Source organism: Schistocerca nitens, chromosome 7 (assembly GCF_023898315.1).
Source record: "Schistocerca nitens isolate TAMUIC-IGC-003100 chromosome 7, iqSchNite1.1, whole genome shotgun sequence".
Lineage (NCBI taxonomy): Eukaryota > Metazoa > Arthropoda > Insecta > Orthoptera > Acrididae > Schistocerca > Schistocerca nitens.
The window spans coordinates 296,607,721-296,624,038 of NC_064620.1; positions in this window are offsets into that span (position 1 = coordinate 296,607,721).

Sequence of the window (16,318 nt, forward strand, 5' to 3'; positions counted from 1 at the left end):
CAACAACCATCTGCACGAACAGTTCGACGACGTTTGCAGCAGCATGGACTATCAGCTCGGAGACCATGGCTGTGGTTACCCTTGACGCTGCATCACAGACAGGAGCGCCTTCGATGGTGTACTCAACGACGAACCTTGGTGCACGAATGGCAAAAGTCATTTATTTTCGGATGAATCCAGGTTCCGTTTACAGCATCATGATGGTCGCATTCGTGTTTGGCGACATCGCGGTGAACGCACTTTGGAAGCGTGTATTCGTCATCGCCATACTGGCGTATCACCCGGCTTCATGGTATGGGGTGCTATTGGTTACACGTCTCGGTCACCTCTTGTTCGCACTGACGGCACCTTGAGTAGTGGACGCTGCATTTCAGATGTGTTACGTCCCGTGGCTCTACCCTTCATTCGATCCCTGCGAAACCCTACATTTCAGCAGGATAATGCACGACCGCATGTTGCAGGTCATGTACGGGGCCTTTCTGGATACAGAAAACGTTCGACTGCTGCCCTGGCCAGCACATTCTCCAGATCTCTCACCAATTGAAAACGTCTGGTCAATGGTGGCCGACCAACTGGCTCGTCACAATACGCCAGTCACTACTCTTGATGAACTGTGGTGTCGTGTTGAAGCTGCATGGGCAGCTGTACCTGTACACGCCATCCAAGCTCTGTTTGACTCAACGCCCAGGCGTATCGAGGCCGTTATTACGGCCAGAGGTGGTTGTTCGGGGTACTGATTTCTCTGGATCTATGCACCCAAATTACGTGAAAATGTAATCACATGTCAGTTCTAGTATAATATATTTGTCCAATGAATACTCGTTCATCATCTTCATTTCTTCTTGGTGTAGCAATTTTAAGGGCCAGTAGTGTATATCGAGGTGCGCTTATTGCCAAGTTATATCGGACAACATGGAGAATTTCCTGACGTTAGAAAGTAATTTTTATCGATTATATTCGCCGAATAACGACACCGACTTCGTTTTTTTTCTGATGGACCTGGATACTTTTTCTGTGACATTTGAAAGAAGCTTCTAAGAGAACTTCAACGATATAACAACTATGTGACTTGATCAAATAGTATCAAGGTAACACCGTCACAAACCACCGTCCCCGCCGTCTGCGCTATTATACCGAATGTAAACAGACGTGTGACTCAGGTATGATTCATGTGTTTATTGTCACGGCTGTCACCCCAAGTGCTCAAAATGTTTATCTTGAGCATCGCTACGCGTCATAAATTGATTCCGCAGGAACAATAGTGCTCGTTGAATTTCATATGTAGTTAGCGGCAGCGTAGTCCCATGTTACAACACACTACATGCCTGCAGTCATGGACTGTGTGGCTGGTCCCGGCGGAGGTTCGAGTCCTCCCTAGGGCATGGGTGTGTGTGTTTGTCCTTAAGATAATTTAGGTTAAGCAGTGTGTAAGCTTAGGGTCTGATGACCTTAGCAGTTAAGTCCCATAAGATTTCACACACATTTTTGAACTACATGCCTTCGGGAGTAGACAGTGCTTCCTAACAGATCTCTTGTTTAAATTTTCGAGACAGATAGAAGTATGGTGACAGTGCAAACCATTCTGCGTTCCCTGAACGACCGTTCCTGTGTTTTCCAAATGTTCCCTTGAAAGGGTATGTCATTAGATATGCGAAAAGTCAGGGATATTCGTCATGTTGGTACCACACCGATTACCGTCCAGTGGATGTCTCCCATTAACTGCACCAACAGCATAGCTTAGGAACTCGATATATTTCAGTGTATCTAGATTCCCATCAGTAAAACAGAGACCAGCGATGCTGGTCTTGAAAAATACGCACCAAACGTTGACAGACCAAGAACGTTGTTTTTATCCACTTCTTTGAGTTAGGGTGGATTTGCAGTTGACGATTAGTGCACATTGCGAAAATTGACTCGCCTATTGTTTGTAAAAGACGCTTCTTCCTTAAACAACATTTTGCATAGATATGCTGCACCACTTTGTACTTTTAGCTGATAACATTCGGATAACTGTGACCAGTTTGGAAGTCATTGCTCTGAAGCTGTAGTCGCAGCGAAATGTGATGAGGATTAAATGCTATGTAGTGTAGCGTTCGCAGAACACTCTGATTGATCCCTCTCGTACTTCCGAGATGCCTCTTAGCGATATTTGTATTTTGTGTTACTTCTGCTGAAACGTTAACTTCATATCGTCTGCTTTTCTTTATCATTGGCAAATTTTATTCTCCACAATTCCATTTTCTAGAACTTCTTCGTATAATGTTTGAAAAGACAGATCGTGTGTTCCAGTTTCTAGAACTCTTTTTTATAATGTTTGACAAAAGACAGGTCGTGAGTGCTTGGCACAATCTGGATACTCTTCACCAGTCAACCGAACTGCTGCTCTGATAGTTTGGCGACGTTCGCCATAAATGATATTCACTTTTTCGACTGTGTCATATATTGTGAATGTCTTAGTAGGTTTACGAGCATGTTATCTGATTGCTACAACAGCAGAACACAGACTGAAGTTCACGGATAAACAAGACCCATACATGAATTTTCGTGTTAGCTTACATTTGGTATAATAGGGTAGACGTTTGTGAAACCTGTTCTCGTGAGGCCGGACAGAAGTTTGCGACACTGTCGCAGAGAACGTAGAATCCATCCTTCACTGCGCATGATTTTACAATAAGAGCAATACTTTACGAAATCAAAGGATGTTCTCTGTTGGTCCATTATGGAATCAGGATAGCGGCCGGTCAAATATTCAATTATAATAATATTTAATATTAATTTACATATTATTATATAATTTATAATATAATAACCTATTTTAAGCTAAAGAGCCTTATATTTTGAGAAGTTATTTTATTTAGATAACCAATTTCGGTATCTCAATAATTCCCTCTTCAGGGCTTTGTGCACTCCATGTACAGACCGTCAGATATACTGATAGTTACATGCTGGAGCCATTAATGTCTGGATACCGCGAATTCGTCTTTGGGTGCTTACATCGAAGACCTGACAGCTACTGAATCCAATGTTTAGTCTCTTTTCTACCTTCTTCTACTATACATTTGAATCGTTCGCTTTGATCGTTGTCTTCGTTCCTGGGAGTGCCTCTGTTTCTAGCGTCCTAAATAATGGCCAGCATCTCCCTCCAGTTGAGAACGTCTGGAGCGTCACGGGCAGGTAATGCCAGGTCGGGATTTTGACGATATCATGCGTCAATTGGACAGAATTTGGCTCGATATCCCTAAGGATATAATCGGGTGACGCTGAGGGTATTAGATTATGAAATGACGCGCTTAAAGTAGTAAATGAGTTTTGCTATTTGGGGAGCAAAATAACTGATGATGGTCGAAGTAGAGAGGATATAAAATGTAGACTGGCAATGGCAAGGAAAGCGTTTCTGAAGAAGAGAAATTTGTTCGAGTATAGATTTAAGTGTCAGGAAGTCGTTTCTGAAAGTATTTGTATGGAGTGTGGCCTGTATGGAAGTGAAACGTGGACGATAAATAGTTTGGACAAGAAGAGAATAGAAGCTTTGGAAATGTGGTGCTACAGAAGAATGCTGACGATTAGATGGGCAGATGACATAACTAATGAGGAGGTACTGAATAGAATTAGGGAGAAGAGAAATTTGTGGCACACTTTGACTAGAAGAAGGGATCGGTTGGTAGGACATGTTCTGAGGCATCAAGGGATCACCAATTTAGTATTGGAGGGCAGCGTGGAGGGTAAAAATCGTAGAGGGAGACCAAGAGACGAATGCACTAAGCAGATTCAGAAGGATGTAGGTTGCAGTAGGTACTGGGAGATGAAGAAGCTTGCACAGGATAGAGCAACATGGAGAGTTGCAGCAAATCAGTCTCTGGACTGAAGACCACAACAATAACATCCCTAAGGAGGACATTCAACAACTCTGCCAATCAATGCCAATCCGAATAACTGCTTGCACAAGAGTCAGACGTGGACCAAAGCGTTAATGACTTGCTCAGTCTGTGAAGATCGTTCTCTTGAACAAATCAATGAATTTTTCTGAAACTGTAATCATTTGATTATCTGTAGATGCACATCACATCTGCCGATTTCCTCCGTGTTGCGTCGTTTTTTTCCGTTTGAGTGTAGATGACATTACTCCTATCTATTTTTCGAGGTAGCCTCGGAACTCTGATAATTTTTAAATCGAATCATGTAGTGGATTTCATGCCAATAAGATGTCTGTTGCATGCTATCTACGTGGTGTTGCAGTTTTGATGTTTGGCTGCGTAGATACTTTTAAACACTGACATTTCTTGAAGGCACTGAGAAGTTTCTGGTCACAAGAATTTCACAGTGTAGGTACATTCTCTTGAGTGACTGCGAGTGACTTCTATGTTACACAGCAAACTGTGTTCCATTTAAAGGTCAGGGGCAGGGCAGAGTATCGACCTCACTATGCGGGTGCCTGCGTACAGCAGACCACCTGTCACAGTGAGATCCTGCTAGGATTGTGGTGACGCCGGCTAGTGCAATCAAAAACCGGCAAGTTCCACCTGTGTACAGGGAGGATCGCGTAATTTGCAGAAAAGCTACAAACTGTTATTGTGAAATGTCAGTGTAAGGTGTTAACAACCGAAAATAAGAACTGAAGGTAAAGCAGCGACATTTACTACAACAGCTCACTGTTAATGTAGGGATGGATTTTTCCAGCGATATAATTGTGTTGTACATATTCTTGAAGATGGACATTGATGCTTCGAAATTAAAAGTGTTATTAATGAAGGACACCTATGCCCGAAATGGAGTTTTGTTTCCTCTAAAGATAGATTTCTCATGAGAATCTACTGTGTGTTTTATTATTAGACGAAAGAGAAGGGAGTAAATATAAGAAAGAGAATGGAGGTGACATTCCTAGATAAAATAGAAAGACAAGATATGTCCTGTTTCTGGAAATATGTTTGAAGACTATCAATGGCCAAAGGAGATTTGCTGTGAAATCCAACTGTTAAAACAGGATGAACACCAACAGAATGACGGAGTCAAGAGATGAAGAAAATGGGTAGAGGAAAGAGGTAGAAATATGACAGGCTGCAACAGGATACGTTAAAAAAAAATGGTTCAAATGGCTCTGAGCACTATGGGACTGAACATCTGTGGTCATCAGTCCCCTAGAACTTAGAACTACTTAAATCTAACTAACCTAAGGACATCACACACGTCCATGCCCGAGGCAGGATTCGAACCTGCGACCGTAGCAGTCACGCGGTTCCGGACTGAGCGCCTAGAACCGCACGGCCACCGCGACCGGCAACAGGATACGTCAAACGGCTTAAGGGGGGTAGGACGTCAAACGGGCCGACTTGGAGCTGGAGAGGCATCACAGGACATTTTAATTTCCAGTGTCTATACTTCTACAAATAAATTCATAAAACTTTGTCAGCATCACCAGGAAGGATTCAGGATTCACACTCATTGCAGTGAAAGTTCGAAACCATAGCAAAATAAATTTTTTTTACGTGAGAAATTTCATCATTTTCTCACTTACTAATAGCTGCATTTGTTGCCTTAGGTACACTTTTCTTCATAAGTTAGAGAGATTCTTGGATGAATTTTGCACAGCATACATACCATACTTACAGGTGTATGAAACTTTAGAATTTACTTAATTTATGAAAAAACGAATTATCTGTTGTATTTTAAACTTCATGTTTAGAAAAAACACAAATTTTGTAATTAATTACCTCAATTTTTACCACAGTTTTTAGTAGATTTGGAAAATTCTAGAGTTTCATACACCTTTAAGTATGGTTTGTATGCTGTGCAAAATTCATCGAACCATCTCTCTTACTTATGAAGAAAAGTGTACCTATAGCAACAAACGCTGCCATTAGTAAGTGAAAAAACATGATGAAATTTCACATGTAAAAAAATTACTTCGTTATGTTTTCGAACTTCCACTGCTATGAGTGTGAATTTTGAATCCTTCCTGGTCATGCTGACAAAGTTTTATTAATTTATTTGTAAAAGTATAGACAGTGGAAATTAAAATGTCCTGTGGTGCCTCTCCTGCTCCAAGTCTGCCCGTTTGACGTCCTACCCCTCTTAAACTGGTGTATTAATATTCATACAAGCAAAAAGAGTCCACAATGCCGGAAAATATGACTGCTGCGGAGGCATTCGTTTCTTTATTCAAGGAGTGCGATGTATTTTATGGTAATCCTTGATTGATACGAGAGGTAATCTTAAAGTTTTAATCATCACCCCGAAAAAATAAGTTACGTAATTAAGTATTTTTGTCAGTACACGTCTGCAGATCTGGCACACGTTGAAATTCCCGTGGCACAGCATGCTACCACCCCGCTAGAGAAAGCATTCTGTTGATAAAGTGGTGCGTCGTGTGGTAATTCGTTTCTTGCTTTGAAGAAAACAACGCTACAACAACCTATGCTGAGCGGGGGGGAGTGTACAGCAAAATGTAGCGTTACGTGGCGCAGCGGGTAGGTGGCAGAGACGTGGCGCGAAAGCGGTAGACCATCTCTTTGTCTTTTGGGATTGCCATGGTGTAGTGATGAGAGGCTATGCTCTTAAGTGGCAAATCATCACGGGAGAATGATGCGGAAATCTTATGACGAGTAGGCTGTGAAGATGAAGTATCGGAAGTCGTCGAAGGGCCTGTCCTTGCTCCACGACAGCGCGCCAACTCAGACTACAGAAGATAGAGTCAATATGCTGCTGCTTTGTATGACCGCCCGTATTCTCCTTAGAGAGTGACTGTTCAGTTCTTTCTCTTTCTTCTGGAGAAGAGGTATTTCCAGAATGGCGGCCGGGTGGAGCACTTGTTGTGCAATCTAAAAGCAGGCTTCTACAGCCTTGTCTCCGCTGAGTCACCCATCGAAGGGAAAAAGTGTTGTACTCGAAGGTCAATATGTAGGAAAGAGAATATCTCCGTATCCCTATAAGGTGTCGATACTCGTGAAGAGCAGCAGAGCACTAGTAAGAACGAGGATCATGCAGATCACAGTCTGAGCGCCATTACTACAGAATTGCAGAATTGAGTATCCATTCGGTAAATAGTTTTCCGTCTACAGTGGCTCAAGTAGCGAAAGTTTAATTAAAACCACCCTGTAGACTGCTCGAAGGGCGCTCGCCTTTGTTGCCTGCGCGTGAATCGCCAGCCAACCACGTCGCGAGTGTGTCTATGACGTCAATGATCTATAGACTGCGCCGAGTGCGAAGTTCTTCATTTCCGACTATGCTGCAAACTGCGCATGCGCAGAAACAGGGGATTGTTGCGGCCTTTGATAACGCGGGAAGTTAACGTATTCTGGCTGAGCTCACTGCTATTACAGACACGGATTTTATGCTTTCGTGTCTTCTTAATCTTCACTATGTTGTTTGCTTTGTTTTCGTGCCACACTGAAATCCTGGTAGTTTTGCTGCTCTCCTACAAGAGACGAAATATCTGAATGCAAAAAGGTATTTACGGAAATAGGTAAAATATGTTTAATAACATTAAAATTATTTTACCAATGAAAAAGTCATAATTGTTTGATAAGAAAATAATATTCTATGTTATTTGGCACTTAACGAGAAAACAAGATAGAAAGCAAAAATAAAAATGTTCTGTTTCCTGCGTTCCCGATACTGTTTGACGTATTTGCAAGTACATTTTCTCGAGCAAATACATGTATGTGTTTCTAAACGTTTGCACGACACTTCTACTTTTACAGTCCTCAGGAGTGTAGAGAATTTGCCACACGACCTTTTTTCACAAGAACATCCAAAATGAATTTTGCTTTGTTCATTAATAAATTGTATTATCATTGCTTGTTCCATCATGTTTTTTTACTATATTTAGATTTTTCTTGAGAAGGGTAGTCCTTCATAACTTCACTTTCACAGTTCTCCTGCCAAATGCACAGTAGCACAACTGGCGCTTAAGCACAAGCGAAAATGACGACTCAAGACAGACAAGACTCGAATGGAGACCATCAGATCTGTTCGTCACGTAATTAGATGAGTCTTAGATGTGTCGTAGAGCAATCTGTCCTCATTCCCTATGTATCAGCATTTTATGCGAAGGCCCCTAGTTTCCTAGAAAATCAAGTTGTAGTTTTATGCGTGTGTTATACCCGCAACGTTAATCAATAAATATCGACCAAACGAGCCTCACGTAGTGGGTACGGGTTCCAATCCAGCCTGTGAACTTTCTCATTTCTTTTCCAAGATGCTTCTCCAGGTGGGTGTAAAAATGAATGTGCGCAACGGAAAATACTGAACGCGAAAATGAACATTTAGACCTGTGTGACTACCCCCTCGTGATGACTGGGTGTTGTGTGATGTCCTTAGGTTAGTTAGGTTTAAGTAGTTCTAAGTTCTAGGGGACTGATGACCATAGATGTTAAGTCCTACAGTGCTCAGAGCCATTTGAACCATTTTTGACTACCCCCTGAAGCAGATCTTAGGATCTCTTAATGGTGACATTATTTCTACCTTCTTGCTCTTTGACATATAAATTACAAAATAAACATAAATGAATGATTAAGGGAACTAGTAACTACAAAATGATAAATGTTGTTTCTGCTTATACATTTATTATAGATTAAAACCCCTTTATATATTACAAATGTTTATATATCAATGTCCATGGACATAAAGAGATACAAATGAATTTCCTACGTAATGTTATCGATCAACTGCCCAAATCTGCCCCTTTTTATGGCTAAGCGATCTAATATAAATAACGCGAGATGACTGACATCATCTACGTACCAAACACTAGAAGACAATACTTCCATCGATGATCTACAGTGGTGTGCAACCTCAGTGGAAATAAAATTTACGTGATCACAGCTATTTAGGTTTATAGCCCTAATAAGCTGAAGCAATTAGCAATATCACCGTATGTACTGCGTCCAGTGCATCTGAGTGATGGTTCTCGTACACGTCTGCGACGATGGAAGAATTCCAGCCACAAAATATAAAAAAAAACCCCTCATTCAAACACTAGGACGGCAGAACACGGTCCTCTGACTAGAATAATCTAATACTGTCTTCTCCTCTCTGTGTTCTACAGACAAGAAACGTTAACTCCCAACCACAAGGATGGAGTTAAGATGTCTCAACGTGAGTATAGGCAGAAGTGCTCTCAATCACTGAACGCTGCATACTCAACGACTCCCTACCCGGAGGCGAAGTCCAGAATCGTATAAGTTCGCATCAGTACAGTGCCTAACCGTTCTAACTATAAAATCTCCTGAGAGCAAAGACAGCAAGTCCATCTGTAGCAACAAAGCTGATACTGAGCGACCGTCAAACTCGGGTGCTCAAAACGGAAGATCTCTTTCTCTCCACCGCTGGCTTCCCAGCAAAGCTCGGCTCCCCTCCCTTGTAACTGCAGAAGGCGAATGATATTCTCGAAACCACGGAATATTTTCCCTCACTACAGATTCTTCCGAACGCCGACCAACCATATTTTAGACTTTTGTAGTCCAGCGCAGAAAGTTTGCGAGGAAGTGCCTACACCCGTTAATTAGGAATTCATACAATGGTACGCTTCTCAAAGTAAAAATCCTTGGAAATAACCCACCCTGCATGATTTCGGAGGTAATGCTTCCTCGTTCCTCTCTGCTGCGTCCAAGATTTTCAGAGTTTCCGAAATATTATCCGGTTGTCCTTCCGTCACCGCTACAAATCCGGCCGGCCGCCGTTACATTGTGCTTCAGCGCTCAGGTGCCCCGACCGTCCGTCTTGGGATACTTCCTGTTTTAAGCAGACCAACACAACTGTGCGGGCTTCTCCGTCCAGGGCTGAGTTACACCTGCCCTTTCATTTCCACTGGCGTTCCAACCTCTGCTAGTATAGGCAATCGTTCAGTACGCCGTTTTGATAATAAAATCACTCTATCACTTTTCATGCAATAAATGTTAACAACTATTTACGAGGTGTACGTGACAACGTCAGTTTTTTTAAAAAAAATATTAAAATATACGATGTACATCCCATCAAATGATATCTAATTCCAGTAGTAAATCACGGCAAAGTATGTAGATGAGTGCTTGTAGGATGCGGAATTATAGCCACCATACACTTTCTTCCATTTTATCGTACAGAATATCATTAAATATCATATTTCTTGCAAAGTCACCCAAAAAAAGTCGTTTTCGCCGTGGTAATTTCATTAATAAATCGATCATTACAGCACACTTACTTCAGATTAAACAAACGTTTTGCTTCGTATCGCTTGTCGTGCTAGACCGAAACACAAGCTCGTAAACACGAAACACATTTAATAAAAGCCAGTGCCTAACAAGCACACGAATTTTTCAGAAGCGATACCGGAAAACACAGTTCATTTAAACTCAAAAAGACTGTTGTTTCTTCAACAAACTTCCTGTGAAAGCAGTAAAAAAAAAAGAAAGAAAGAAAGAAAGAAAACTGTTGCAGAATTAAGGAATCTATTTTGGTGGAGTCTCCCTTCGAAGCTATTTCTCTGTTAGTTACATTATATGGGTTCCGCCTTTTTGCAAGCACACTGTTGTTTCTTTTTGTCCAAACATGCTTCAGCACCTCTGTGCCATCATCAATGGTTTTTTATTTACTGAAAACCGTAAAAAATGAGCATATCTTAGGTTGTAATTGATGTAACAAAGTGAAGCCTAAAGAGAGTTTTTGTTGGTTTTGCATCTTACAGGGATTTTAGGTTATATGGTATTGCAGGACCAACTGTATGGCGTCCTGCACTGGTAGTGTGTCATCTACAAATCAGACGATGTAAATGTGAATTTCATCGGCAAGTTAATACTTTCATTTAACTGCAGACTCAGAAAGAAAGACGAGATCTGCAAATCCAAAAGATGAATGTTCTCTATTAGTCTTTACCAGTTTTCAATTTTTCTCGCGAAAATGTAACCGGTCTGTAAAAACAAGCGTACAGGGTTGGCAAAGTGGAATGCATTTGGATGGGATAATTTTTCGACGGTGCAGGAGCATGCTTTTCTTTTATCTACCATGGACCTTGCCGTTGGTGGGGAGGCTTGCGTGCCTCAGCGATACAGATGGCCGTACCGTAGGTGCAACCACAACGGAGGGGTGTCTGTTGAGAGGCCAGACAAACATGTGGTTCATGAAGAGGGGCAGCAGCCTTTTCAGTAGTTGCAGGGGCAACAGTCTGGATGATTGACTGATCTGGCCTTGTAACATTAACCAAAACGGCCTTGCTGTGCTGGTACTGCGAACGGCTGAAAGCAAGGGGAAACTACAGCCGTAATTTTTCCCGAGGACATGCAGCTTTACTGTATGATTAAATGATGATGGCGTCCTCTTGGGTAAAATATTCCGGAGGTAAAATAGTCCCCCATTCGGATGGTTCAAATGGCTCTGAGCACTATGGGACTCAACTGCTGTGGTCATAAGTCCCCTAGAACGTAGAACTACTTAAACCTAACTAACCTAAGGACAGCACACAACACCCAGCCATCACGAGGCAGAGAAAATCCCTGACCCCGCCGGGAATCGAACCCGGGAACCCGGGCGTGGGAAGCGAGAACGCTACCGCACGACCACGAGATGCGGGCCCCATTCGGATCTCCGGGCGAAGACTACTAAAGAGGACGTCGTTATCAGGAGAAAGAAAACTGGCGTTCTACGGATCGGAGCGTGGAATGTCAGATCCCTTAATCGGGCAGGTAGGTTAGAAAATTTAAAAAGGGAAATGGATAGGCTAAAGTTAGATATAGTAGGAATTAGTGAAGTTCGGTGGCAGGAGGAACAAGACTTTTGGTCAGGTGATTACAGGGTTATAAATACAAAATCAAATAGAGGTAATGCAGGAGTAGGTTTAATAATGAATAAAAAAATAAGAGTGCGGGTTAGCTACTACAAACAGCATAGTGAACGCATTATTGTGGCCAAGATAGACACAAAGCTCATGCCTACTACAGTAGTACAAGTTTATATGCCAACTAGCTCTGCAGATGATGAAGAAATTCACGAAATGTATGACGAGATAAAAGAAATTATTCAGGTAGTGAAGGGAGACGAAAATTTAATAGTCATGGGTGACTGGAAGTCGTTAGTAGGAAAAGGGAGAGAAGGAAACATAGTAGGTGAATATGGATTGGGGGGAAGAAATGAAAGAGGAAGCCGCCTTGTAGAATTTTGCACAGAGCATAACTTAATCATAGCTAACACTTGGTTCAAGAATCATAAAAGAAGGTTGTATACCTGGAAGAATCCTGGGGATACTAAAAGGTATCAGATAGATTATATAATGGTAAGACAGAGATTTAGGAACCAGGTTTTAAATTGTAAGACATTTCCAGGGGCAGATGTGGATTCTGACCACAATCTATTGGTTATGAACTGCAGATTGAAACTGCAGAAACTGCAAAAAGGTGGGAATTTAAGGAGATGGGACCTGGATAAACTGAAAGAACCAGAGGTTGTAGAGAGTTTCAGGAAGAGCATAAGGGAACAATTGACAGGAATGGGGGAAAGAAATACAGTAGAAGAAGAATGGGTAGCTCTGAGGGATGAAGTAGTGAAGGCAGCAGAGGATCAAGTAGGTAAAAAGACGAGGGCTAATAGAAATTCTTGGGTAACAGAAGAAATATTGAATTTAATTGATGAAAGGAGAAAATATAAAAATGCAGTAAATGAAGCAGGTAAAAAGGAATACAAACGTCTCAAAAATGAGATTGACAGGAAGTGCAAATTGGCTAAGCAGGGATGGCTAGAGGACAAATGTAAGGATGTAGAGGCTTGTCTCACTAGGGGTAAGATAGATACTGCCTACAGGAAAATTAAAGAGACCTTTGGAGAGAAGAGAACCACTTGTATGAATATCAAGAGCTCAGATGGCAACCCAGTTCTAAGCAAAGAAGGGAAGGCAGAAAGGTGGAAGGAGTATATAGAGTGTTTATACAAGGGCGATGTACTTGAGGACAATATTATGGAAATGGAAGAGGATGTAGATGAAGATGAAATGGGAGATACGATACTGCGTGAAGAGTTTGACAGAGCACTGAAAGACCTGAGTCGGAACAAGGCCCCGGGAGTAGACAATATTCCATTAGAACTACTGATGGCCTTGGGAGAGCCAGCCATGACAAAACTCTACCATCTGGTGAGCAAGATGTATGAGACAGGCGAAATACCCACAGACTTCAAGAAGAATATAATAATTCCAATCCCAAAGAAAGCAGGTGTTGACAGATGTGAAAATTACCGAACTATCAGTTTAATAAGTCACAGCTGCAAAATACTAACGCGAATTCTTTACAGACGAATGGAAAAACTGGTAGAAGCGGACCTCGGGGAAGATCAGTTTGGATTCCGTAGAAATACTGGAACACGTGAGGCAATACTAACCTTACGACTTATCTTAGAAGAAAGATTAAGAAAAGGCAAACCTACGTTTCTAGCATTTGTAGACTTAGAGAAAGCTTTTGACAACGTTAACTGGAATACTCTTTTTCAAATTCTGAAGGTGGCAGGGGTAAAATACAAGGAGCGAAAGGCTATTTACAATTTGTACAGAAGCCAGATGGCAGTTATAAGAGTCGAGGGGCATGAAAGGGAAGCAGTGGTTGGGGAAGGAGTGAGACAGGGTTGTAGCCTCTCCCCGATGTTATTCAATCTGTATATTGAGCAAGCAGTCAAGGAAACAAAAGAAAAATTCGGAGTAGGTATTAAAATTCACGGAGAAGAAATAAAAACTTTGAGGTTCGCCGATGACATTGTAATTCTGTCAGAGACAGCAAAGGACTTGGAAGAGCAGTTGAACGGAATGGACAGTGTCTTGAAAGGAGGATATAAGATGAACATCAACAAAAGCAAAACGAGGATAATGGAATGTAGTCAAATTAAATCGGGTGATGCTGAGGGGATTAGATTAGGAAATGAGACACTTAATGTAGTAAAGGAGTTTTGCTATTTAGGGAGTAAAATCACTGATGATGGTCGAAGTAGAGAGGATATAAAATGTAGACTGGCAATGGCAAGGCAATAGTTTCTGAAGAAGAGAAATTTGGTAACATCTAGTATAGATTTAAGTGTCAGGAAGTCGTTTCTGAAAGTATTTGTATGGAGTGTAGCCATGTATGGAAGTGAAACATGGACGATAAATAGTTTGGACAAGAAGAGAATAGAAGCTTTCGAAATGTGGTGCTACAGAAGAATGCTGAAGATAAGCTGGGTAGATCACGTAACTAATGAGGAGGTATTGAATAGGATTGGGGAGAAGAGGAGTTTGTGGCACAACTTGACAAGAAGAAGGGATCGGTTGGTAGGACATGTTTTGAGGCATCAAGGGATCACAAATTCAGCATTGGAGGGCAGCGTGGAGGGTAAAAATCGTAGAGGGAGACCAAGAGATGAATACACTAAGCAGATTCAGAAGGATGTAGGTTGCAGTAGGTACTGGGAGATGAAGAAGCTTGCACAGGATAGAGTAGCATGGAGAGCTGCATCAAACCAGTCTCAGGACTGAAGACCACAACAACAACAACAAAAATTTGATCATAAATTGTCCGCCCTCCTCAGGTATGTAAACTGTGACGAATTTTTTCTTGTCCCCCGCACGGATGAATGACGGATTTTAAAAACTCTTTGTAAAGCACTTTCGTGAACTTATCTGGTTTCGTGCAGCTGAAAATTAGATTTTATTTTTAAAATTTATGAATCAATCCGTCAACTCCTTTATGAAGAACCCGACCAAATTACCGGATGATTCTGGCCTATATAAGAAAACGAAAGGGAGTATCTTTCGTAACGCAGTTATAGTATACTGTACTGCGAAGAGATCACTAATCTTGTAAACCTTTCTTCTGCACTGTGACGATTTTCGCTCCTTGTTCCGCAAGGGATCTGTTGTATATTGAATGGTACTGGCGGCCAGATTGGTCGATATTATAAATGATCTAGCGAAAATTAGGGATGAGTACTTTCGACTGTATTTGGAACCTTCTCGCAGCTGTGTACACTATTTGATGATATTCTATACTATGAAATTGAAAAAAAAAAAGAAAAGTACACAGTCGGGATTGGAACCCGTACCGCCAGGGTGATGGCTATGAACCTTTGCCGCTGCGCTACGCTTACTTGGTCGAAATGGGATTAACGTTACAGGTAAAGCAGGTATGAATAAAACTTCAACCTCAATTTTCGCGGGAACTAGGGGCTGTCGCATAAAAAGCCTCTAGCCGGGTATTCAGGACACGTCCCTCTACAACATACCTATACCATATAAGACTCATCAGAATCCATGAGTGATAGGTCTGATGTCTGATGTCAGTACAAGAATAAAACGCCACAGCGCGAAAGAGGACTCGCTTGTCTCGCGTAGGTGATTGTGACAAGAAAGTGTATCGTGTAAAAGGGGCTTTACATCGTCAGCAAGCTCAATGGTTGAAGTCTGACGTGTTCGAGACGGTAATAGAAAGTTATGACTACTTCTCGTACTCGGTCGTTTTGAGGAAGCCGAAATGCGAACTGCGTGGCCGCCAGACAACGCGGAACACTCGCGCCGCTCCATGTGGGAAGGTGGGAACCCACGAGCTGGCTGATGCAATCAAAGAACTCCAGTACGTGAGACGTGACGTCACGAGGACTTCCGCCGGGCTGTTACGTCACGCGGGCTCGCCCAGCCGCGTCACGCTGACACCGAGGCCGCCGGCCTAGCGAAACGCAGCGGCCCCGAGAGGGGCGCCTCACTCCGCCTCACGCCGTGACCTTCACCGGCGCCACTGGTCGCTCACGAGGAGGGGGAAACTGCCGAATCACAGCCGTCTCACCAGCGGCGCCGCACGACTCATTGACAACTAGCAAAGGTCTTTGTCATGTGTTTACTACAGTGCAATCCATTCACCTTTGACCATACATACGTATAGGCAACGAATGCTCCTACATTTGCCGTGTTGAACCTTGAAATTTACGTCAATCATTGCATAACTTTATGTGATTTTTAATTGCATTGTTGTTTTTGTGGTCTTCAGTCCTGAGACTGGTTTGATGCAGCTCTCCATGCTACTCTATCTTGTTCAAGCTTCTTAATCTCCCAGTACCTTCCGCAACCTACATCTTTCTGAATCTACTTAGTGTATTCATCTCTTGGTCTCCCTCTACAATTTTTACCCTCCACGCTGCCCTCCAGTACTAAATTGGTGATCCCTTGATGCCTCAGAACATGTCCTACCAACCGATCCCTCCTTCTAGTCGTGCCACAAATTCCTCCCCAATTCTATTCAATACCTCCTCATTAGTTATGTGATCTACCCATCTAATCTTAAGCATTCATCTGTAGCACCACATTTCGAAAGGTTCTATTCTCTTCTTGTCCAAACTACACTCC